At 41.5% G+C, this 9,888-nt stretch overlaps 1 pseudogene; it reads right to left on the bottom strand.

The window, feature by feature from the left end:
- Positions 1 to 480: 480 nt before the first annotated feature.
- Positions 481 to 599, bottom strand: LOC133375901 (5S ribosomal RNA; annotated as a pseudogene).
- Positions 600 to 9,888: the final 9,289 nt, after the last annotated feature.

Genomic DNA, 9,888 nt, shown 5'->3' with positions numbered 1-9,888 from the left:
AGCCAAAAACCAGACATCTGGTAACCCTATATAGTGACATTTTAGAGATATTTTTACCTGCCTTATTGGGCATGCCAGTGTATACCACAGATAGAGAATTTTTATATGAAAGGATGACAATATCCACTGTATTCTTCATCTGGTGTCCAGATGGCTAAGGCCTACAATGACAAAAGCTTTACTAAAAGAGAGAATTTTACTGTTAAAAGGAAACTTTTGTTAACCTTATGTGAATCAGGATGTGGTTGCAAAGTTACTGAGTGGGGAAGCCAGATGGGACCATGTGTCACTACTGCGAGTCCTACTGTGGTTGCCAGTAAGCTACCAGGCCCAATTCAAGGTGTTCATATTAGCATTGGTGTTGTTATATGCTTTCAAGTCAATTACGACTTATGGTGACCCTATTAATCTTTTTGAATATATTCATAGGGTTTTCATAGTAAGAGGTATTCAGATGTGGTTTACCATTGCCTTCCTCTAACCCTACAGTACCCGGTATTCCCAGGCGGTCTCCCATCCAAGTACTAACTAGGCCTGAGCCTGCTTAGCTTCTGAGATCAGACAAGATTGAGCTTGTTCAGGGTAGTATGGCCGTAGTCCTATTAGCATACAAAGCCCTAAATTGCTTGGGATCCAAGTACCAAAAAGAGAGCCTCCCCCAACATCAACTACCTCAGGCCCTATAATCAGGAGGCTAGACTCTGTTGGTGGTGTTGCCCCTGGGTGCTGCCCTGTTGGTGTTGAACTGTGACAGGGCCTTATAGGTTGTGGTTCCCTCCCTAGTGAGGGACATCTATTTTCCTCAAGGAGGAATTTTAAAACATTCCTTTTTCCGAGGCATTTGATGGCTGAAAGACACTGTTCCTGGCACTCTTGGGAGTTATCGACTGTGAGGGTATGTGATGGTTTTCAAGTGTTTTAAGATGTGCTTAACTGTTTTTAAATATTTTAAATATGTTTTATTTTATTTTAATTGTATTGTTTTACTTTTTTGGTGTACTTTGGGCAGAAGGATGGGTTAGAAATTTAATAAATAAATACATAATGCTGTTTTGTAGTAGCCCTTGATTTCTTGTAACCACCTCAGCTTAATCACCCAGAAGCAAACATAGAAGAAGGTTCTGGAATCAGGACCATAGATTTTGTTAGCATTCAGAATGTCCCAATGATTGTTACAAACTTAGAGTAAGGACATTTATTTAAGCCTATTAAGACATCCTGAACTAGACAGTCAAAACTGTAATTCTTTATAGAGAGTGACAAAGCAAATTTTATGTTCACTCTTTCTCTCGCTGAATAACCCCCCACTACATTCTATGAGGAAACAAGAGACCAGTATGGAAAAATATTCCCATTTTGCCATCAGTTTGTGAACTTGCATATACCTTGCCAGGTATAAATAGAACTCAATGCTATTCCTGCCGTTTGGTTCAGATTGCATTTAAAGCCAAATTTATCCAGTTCACACTTTCCAAAACAATATGAGAACCAAAACAAAGCCATCTTTTGAAATTTGCACTTATCCACATTTTGCAATGCAGTTCTCAAACCAAACAATGCTTACATTGCGGAAAATGCATATATTGGGGGAAGTGTGCTTAAAAATGAATATATTAGTGAAATTAACATACAAAATGTATTGTATTAGGAAAAAATTGCTTGGAAAATGTACACATTAGTCAAAACTTTTTTGTGTTTGTTAGGAGAAATTCACACTAAAATGCTGAACATTTTCATGAGGACCTTTTTTCAAAAAAAAATGCAGCAGAAATATGGAGAATCAATTTTAAGATTGGAAAAATGAGAAACTGAGAGAACTGAAATTGACAGATCTTCCCATCCCTAATCCCTGCCAAGAACCCAGGCATTATTTCTTTGAGAGGAACAGTGCAGCCTACTGCAGTCTCTCCTTTTCAAATCTCCTTTAAAATAAATATTCAAACACAAAAGGCTTCTTCCCAGTGTGCGGTTTGAAAGAACAAACTGCATTCAGGATAAGTTCAGTATTTACCCTTTAGGAAGGATCTAACAGTGGCGTCACTAGGGTTGGTGTCACCCAGTGCATTAACTCATGGTGTCACCCCCATCGACCTCCTCCCATACCAGACCATACAGAATCCTTAGTAATGTTTTTTGTACTAATGTTACTCGTAAATCGTAATTCCCGTATGTAATGGCAATAATAGTGACATAAACAACTAGCAAAAATAAAATTGCACCTTTAAATTACAATATCATACGCACAGCCTAAATGTATTTACATTTATACATAGTTTCATGTGGTTAAAGTGAAAATTCAGTAAGAAAACAATAGAATTCAAAGTAAAAACGTTTAAGAACTACATCAAAATTATGTTCATTTTAACACAAACACAATTCTTTGTTATGTTTACTCAGAAGTCTCATTAATTTACAGCACAATCCTAACCATGTCTACTCAAAAGTAACTCTAATGAATTCAATGAGGTTTACTCCAGGTACATGGGATCAGCATTCCTTTACTCCCAGAAAAGCAAGTATTGGATTAAAGCTTTCATATTGGAAAGGTTTTCAAAGCACTGCCCTCTCCAACAGCCCAGGGTCTGACTGCGTGCTACACACAAGAGAAAAAAAAACTTTAATCCATATTCTTATTATGTGGCCCTTTGTTAAGTTGAGTTGGGACTCTGAAAAATGCTTGTCAAAGTTGACTTTGAAAACTGGGCAGCACTTGACAGTGAAGAACTTGGAGGTGTGTGTCTCTGTGTGGTCACTTCTACTCCTTGTTTTTGAAGTATCCTGACAAAAGTGGTGACTTCCTCTTCAGTGCACAATTAAACTATGGAATTTGCCCACAAATGTAGTTATGGCCATCAACTTTGGTGGCTTTAAAAGAGGATTGGACAAATTCATGTAGGATAAGGCTGTCAACAGCTACTAGTCCTGATGACTATTTACTACTTCCAGTATCAGAGGCAGTATGCCTCTGAACACCAGTTGCTGGGAATCACAAGTAGGGGGAGAGGGCTACTGCAGCCAGGTCCTGCTTGTGGGCTTCCACAAGGGTTGCCAGATCCATGGCCTGAGACTGATCCTGTATCTTTAGGACAGCCTTTCCCAACTAGTGGGCCACCAGATGTTGTTGGACCACAACTCCCATCAGCCAGCATTACCAATGGTCAGGAAAGATGGGAATTGCAGTCAAACAACATCTGGTGGCCCACTAATTGGGAAAGGCTGCTTTAGGAGAATAGAAGGTCAGCCAAGTGCAGGTGTTCTTGCAACTCTGTAATGGGAAAAACCACAAGGTGGAATTCTCCCTCCCCCCTCCACAACTTTTAAAGATACAGAAAACCTCTTGGTTGCCAGGCCTGGCCTCCAAGAGGTCTTCTGTATCTTTAAAAGTTGTGGAGGGGGGAGGGAGAATTCCACCTTGTGGTTTTTCCCATTACAGAGTTGCAAGAACACCTGCACTTGGCTAACCTTCTCTTCTCCTAAAGATACAGGATCAGTCTCAGGCCATGGACCTGGCAACCCTAGCTTCCACAGGCATCTGGTTGGCCACTATGAGAACAAGATGCTGAATTAGATGGGCCTTTGCCCTTATCCAGCAGAGCTCTTCATATGTTCTTTTGTTGTCCAACCAGCAAGCAAGAAGCAATCATCGGTTTTTCTGGGGTCAGAGCACCTCAGACAGCCTCAATCATGAACTTCTTAAGATGTACTGATGTCTGGAGCTAAGCTTGGAGTTCATTTGTTTTTTCATGTTCTTTCCTGCAGTGCTGTCCCATAATGGCCCAGTTGCAGCTCTCAGAAGTGTAGCCCTGCAAAGAGACTATTAAGTTGCAGAAGCACAAGGCAGTGCCTAGCAACCATCTGCTGTACTCTGCGAGTACTTACCTGTTTTTATCAGCCTACCTGCTTGTCAGTCTGTTTTCAGGCAGAATTGTTTCCACCTGCAGCTCTCAGAGGTGTGGCCTAGCAAGAGGATAGGTAGCTGCAGAAGCCCAAGGGAGTGGCTAAAGGACAGTGCCTGTTTGGTGCCAATGAGGGACCATGCTTATACAAAACTGGCAGGGTCTACCTCAGCTGGGGTAAGGGGCTTCTGCTGGTGTAGGTATATCCTAGTTCCCTCAGCCTGGCATAAATACAAGTTGGATTACACCTTAATTTGTCTGAATGTATGTCCATTTAAAACTGCCTTGAATATTGAGGATAAACAACAAGCAATAACAATGAGGGAGATAAAGATGAAAAAGAGGACAGACCTCCTGTACCTTTAATTAATATCATTTGTAGACCACTTTCCATCCAGGATCCCAAAGTGGCATACAGAATAAAATCCAACATTAACATGTTAAAAACATATAAAATCAAACAAGTACTGAAATATATATAATATTAAAATATCAACAGCAAAGAACAAACAAATGCCAGGGATATGCACAGTATCTAAAAAGGGCCAGTGACCCAGCTGGGGAAAGCCTGAGCAATCCAATGTGTTTTTCACACTTTTTCAGAAGCACTCTACTGTGGATGCCTCCCCTATAGGAGTGGGGGGAAGAGCATTCCAAAGAATGAGTGCCACTACAGAGAAGGCTTGTTTCTATGTCATCAACAAGCAACACATCATAAAGTGGGATGCCCCTAACAACGCCTCTTCTGATGACCTTTATGTCCTAGCAGGTCTGTATAAGGTGCTCTTCTAGGTATCCAAGTCCCGAGTTCTTTAGGGCATCATACATCAGCAACAAAACTTTTAAAATGGTTCAATAGCTGATAGGCAGCCAATACAGTGCTTTTAGCACAGGCATAACATGTGCACAACTGGATTGCAACAAACATCTTGTCCGTGCCCTCAAGCCTCAAAAACTGAAACAGATCCCATAAAACTAGGTAAGACTCCATTGGACATCCATCTGATACTGTATCAATAGTATCAATTCAAGTTGGCATAGGTTTTATCTTCAAAGCATTTTAAAATTTGTCACAGCATGACTCAAGAGTGCAAGCATTCAATTTGCTGGGGTATATGAGAATAATCACTGCACCACTCAGAAAAGCAATGCTGGATGACTACTCAAGGCTGTGATGGAAGCAGCAAAACAAGCTTCTCTGCAGCCTTCACTGCCATGGAGTAGGTGCAATTATGTGCTCTAGCACATGTCCTGTTGGCTTCACTTTGAATCTTACACCACTTGCACTTTAGTTTTCGTTGTCCTGGTATACTGCAGAAAACCAGGAAGCAATCTGGGCTCTACAGTGCAGGACAAGACAATTGGGAGCAATCATGTCAAGTGCCCATCCCATCTGCATTCCATAGTGACACAAAGACCTCAACAGGATCACCACCGGCTTTGGTTTTGGATTCCATAAGTCTCCAAGGGCAGACCATCTTAATAGGTCCCCCAATTCTACCGAAGGTGACTAGTACTATAAGTCCAAGCTTTACCAGAGAGTGGTCTGACAGTAACAATGGGGTGAGTTAAGCCCCCCTCAATGTCCAGATTGCCCTGTTCACACACTGAGGCAAAGACCAAAACAAAGGTATGCCCTTCCTTACACTTTGGCCCAGACAGACAGCCCCATGGTTGCAGGCCATGAAATTCCAATGCAGCTTCAGTGTGGATACTGAAGTCTCTAAAAACAAATGTAATGGGGTTCTCAAGCTTGAGACCATCTGTGCCTGCTCAGGGTGGGCAGTACACCAACAGCATCCCCAGTCTGTCTCATTGCCCCAGTGTCATGTACAGGCACTCATAGCCAACAGCAAGCCACCCCCCCACCTGTGTCTCTCTTACAGCCCTGCCTCCAACAATGGCCCAATATAGAGGGCTGCTGGAAACTGCTGATTCACTTGTAGTCCCCTCCAACAGAAGCCCTCTGACCAGTTCAGTAAGTCTACTCAAGAGGAAGAAGATGCCACAAAGAGGTAGCAAGCAAATAATAAGCACAGTCTCTCAGTTCAGGCAGCTGGCCTTACTTCTTACCCTCCTGCTGCTCTGGTTTGAAGCTACACCTGCTGAAATTCCTTCTTTTACACAACTTGTAAAGGTGACATAACCCTGCCCTTTATTTTGGATCTGGCCACTCTAGTGACAAAATAAAATGTAAAAATCAAACAGATTTATAACTGGTTTTCAAAGCACTGCCCTCTCCTACAGCCCAGGGTCTAACTGCGTTTTACACACAAGAGAAAAAAAACTTTACCCCATATTCTTACTTACTCAAACTGAAGACCTCAAAACCACCATTTTGATGTTGTAATGAAGCCTAAGCACTGCCTGGATCAACAAATCACAAGCCTGGCTCCCTTTATTGGCTACAATCCTGAAAGGGTAGGATTAGAGGCCAGGGCCTGGAAAAGTTATTTTTTGAACTATAACTCTCATCAGCCCAATCCAGTGGCCATGCTGGCTAGGGCTGATGGGAGCTGTAGTTTAAAAAAGTAACTTTTCCAAGCTCTGACTAAAAGCTGCTATACAGATCGGTTAAAAAACAAATTAAACAGTCGTGGGAGGGCTGACGTTTTGGTGTATATCTCGGGAACCAGGCGACCTAGAAACTTAGGGTTTTTTTTAATTGAAGCTGAGAGTCCGGAGATTAAGGTAGGGGCGGCTCTGGGTGTCACCCCCCTCTCGGTGTCACCCGGGTGCAGTCTGCACCCCCCACACCTGCTTAGTGATGCCCCTAAGTAGAGGAGGGAAAGCTGCAGAGATTTCCACAGCCACAATGGGGAAGCCCACAGAAGGGAAGATTTGCACTACCTTATAGCACCCGAGATGCCCTCCCAGGTTCCATAGGATTATCATCTTGCCCTCAGTAAAAGCAATAAGCTTAAGCATGTTTAATTCTTTGAAGAACTGTGGCCTCTCTCTGAGACTGTGTGGTATTCCCTGCAGCAAAATGTCTCACAGCCTATTATTTCTGCCTCTTTTGTTCTCGTATCACACATAATGAAGACTGGGTAGGTAGACAACTTGAGGATTGTATGGTAAGGCAGAAGCTTAGATCACATTGTACCAAGCACTAGAGTATGTGGCCAGGGAGAAAAAACAATGCCAAGTCCCTAAGAGCACATTGCTATGGATTCATGATTAGTAGGCAAACAATGACATTCCCATCATTATATATAGCTCCTGCTCCTGTTCTACTTCTCATTCCGCCAAACAAATGACTTCAACAACTCAAGACTATGACAGATCTTGAAAGTTCTGATTTATGGAAGTGTGGTTTTCTTTGCTTTTTTCCCCAGATAATATTTCACTCAATGAATGTTGATCATACAACGTATGTAGTTATACCACCATATATCATATTTAAAATGTGGAAAAGATACAGGGTTGTAATAGGAAAAATCAGGGGGAGGGGGAAGAGAACCCTGTCTGCTTTATTTCCTTAGTACAGGTATTTAGAGAAGTGGGGAGAGCAATGTCACGTTCCTAGAATCCCACAAAAGGGCAGACTAGCCCAGCAGGCTTAGAACTTTCTCATTACAGTATAAGTAAATAGGCATTCATTAGCTTGTTCCCATTGCGACTTTCATTTCTGTCGGTCTTTTTTCCCCCCTAAAAAAAAAAACATCCTTTCTGGAAGTAACAGCATAGCCATGACCCTGGATCCTTTGTGCTCGCACAAATCTGAAAAAAGCACTACATGAAATAAATGTATTCCTTTGTTTAGGTGGCGAAAGCTGTATGTGTCTTTAGCTATTCTTATTTGCACAAGGAGATTGAAAGCATGGGTTGAATGATTAAGAAAGTGGTTGTATCTTTGGAAATGTTATGTATCAAACTTTCATTAACATAAAACTGTAGCAACATGGAGGAACATTAGGCCTTCATCCAGTGCCCAGGTGATCTGAATCTTCAGTCCTGATGCCAGAAATAAAATCCCATCAATACATATGGCAGACAGGGCTACTCTAGAACTGGGATAGTAAAGTATTTTTTCCATCACAGATGAGAACTGGAATTGTCACTGCTGCTGGTTCCTAAGATGTAAGCAGAGGAAAATACAGGCTTCCTTTGTCCCAGTATGCTTCCAGTATCTCACTTTCATGCTAAAGCATAATAACTTCTGTGTGACTACAGCCACCACATTCCATAACAGATGAAACTTCCCAACAGACATCAAGGGTAGTCCATTGTAGAGCAGAATGCAAGTAATCTAGCCTTCAACTTGACAAAGCCAACCCCAATGATGAAAACACAACTTGGTCATCCTTGCAGTTGGATGCACAGAAGTGGGAAGTGTTAGGATGAACAAAAACAAACACACAAAAACATTTAGCTCAGTTACATAAATCGTTGACTAAACCTCTCTTCCAAGTTACATTTAATAAATTGTGTTTAAGAATTCCCAGAGCCTCTCTGCACTTTAATACAAATGTTCAGATTCTCTGGTAATCTGCAGCTTTTCCCAGATGAAATAACAAGCTTAAAACAGAATTATAAAAACAAAGAAAACACCTTCTACAGCTTTCTAGTAATTGGTTACTTATAAGCTGAATATTCAGGGAATAAGGTTGACATCCTGTTTTAATAATATTTCACCGAGAGTCCAAGGCCACTGTTCAAAGGGAGTTAGGCGTTCTTATGTTGCAGTGACGTCAATGGGCCACAAACACACAAACTCAGGATTAAGGCTATAATCCTATGCTAATTTACCTGTGAGTAAATCCCATTAAACTCAGTGGCGCTTACTTCTCAGTAGACATGCCTATGGTGTTATACATCCTATTAATGTCAACATGATGATCTTGTACTGAAACTTTTTTGAGACAGCTCTAATAATGAAAATCAACTTTAGCGAGAAGATAAATCAGATTCCTTTCCAAAGCTGAAAGATTCTTTTCTAAAGTAGAAAGAAAGTACTGAACTCTCTTATTTTTCCAGTGGTTTAAAGAACCATTTTCACTTAGTAACTATGGAGATATGGTTTAGACTGTACAGTAATATGCTGCTTTTCAAAAGAACCATGGGGACATTTTCAGTAGTCATTTATCTGGACCAACTACAGTCAGACCTTTGATATATTTTGGATGGAACTATAAATAGGAACAAGTGTCAGAGACTGCTTGTCTAATTACTTGGCCCTTTAACAAATCATGCAATGTCTGCTTGTGGATAGTCAAACATGCCCTTCCAGTTTTGCTGTGCCAATGCAGTTATTTTATTTGATTTCTTGTCTGTCCTTCACCCTAAGGGCCTAGGGCAGATTACAACAATTTAAAATTCAACATTAATTTAAAACAAATTACAATCATAGGAATAGGGTGAGTCCTAGACAAGCATATCTCATGTCAAAGACCAGGGTAAAGTGGTGTTTCTTCAGCATACAGTGGAAACTTATGTAATGAAGATGCCAGATGCTCGTATGTGGGAGGGAATTCCACAACCTAGGAGATAACACAGACAATGACCACCCAAACTTCTGAAGACAGTGGAACTATCAAGAGGGCTCCCGCTGCTGATCTTACCACCCAATAAGGTCTGTGGGGAAGGAGGCAGTCTTTCAGATATTTGGGGTATAAGTAATTTAGGTCTTTAAACACTAATGTGAGCACCTTAAACTGGGGCTGGAAACAAACTGGTAACCAGTGCAGCTGTTTTAAAATAGGGATCATGTGAATCCTAAATGGAACCAGCCAATAATCTGGCCACTGCATTTTGGAGTAGTTGAAGTTTCCGAGTCATCTTCAAGGGTAACCCTACATAGAGTGCATTGCACTAATCCAATCTGGAAATTAGCAGAGCATGGAGTCACCACTGTCCAAAAGGGGCTGATGCTGGCAAACCAGCCATAGCTAGAAAAAGGCATTCCTAGCCACCAAGGCCACCTGAGTCTCCAGTGACAATGTTGGATACAGGTGCACCCCCAAGCTACAAACTGGTTCCTTCCAGGGGA

This window comes from Rhineura floridana, chromosome 1 (genome assembly GCF_030035675.1).
Source record: "Rhineura floridana isolate rRhiFlo1 chromosome 1, rRhiFlo1.hap2, whole genome shotgun sequence".
Lineage (NCBI taxonomy): Eukaryota > Metazoa > Chordata > Lepidosauria > Squamata > Rhineuridae > Rhineura > Rhineura floridana.
This window is presented reverse-complemented; position numbering and strand designations above follow the sequence as displayed.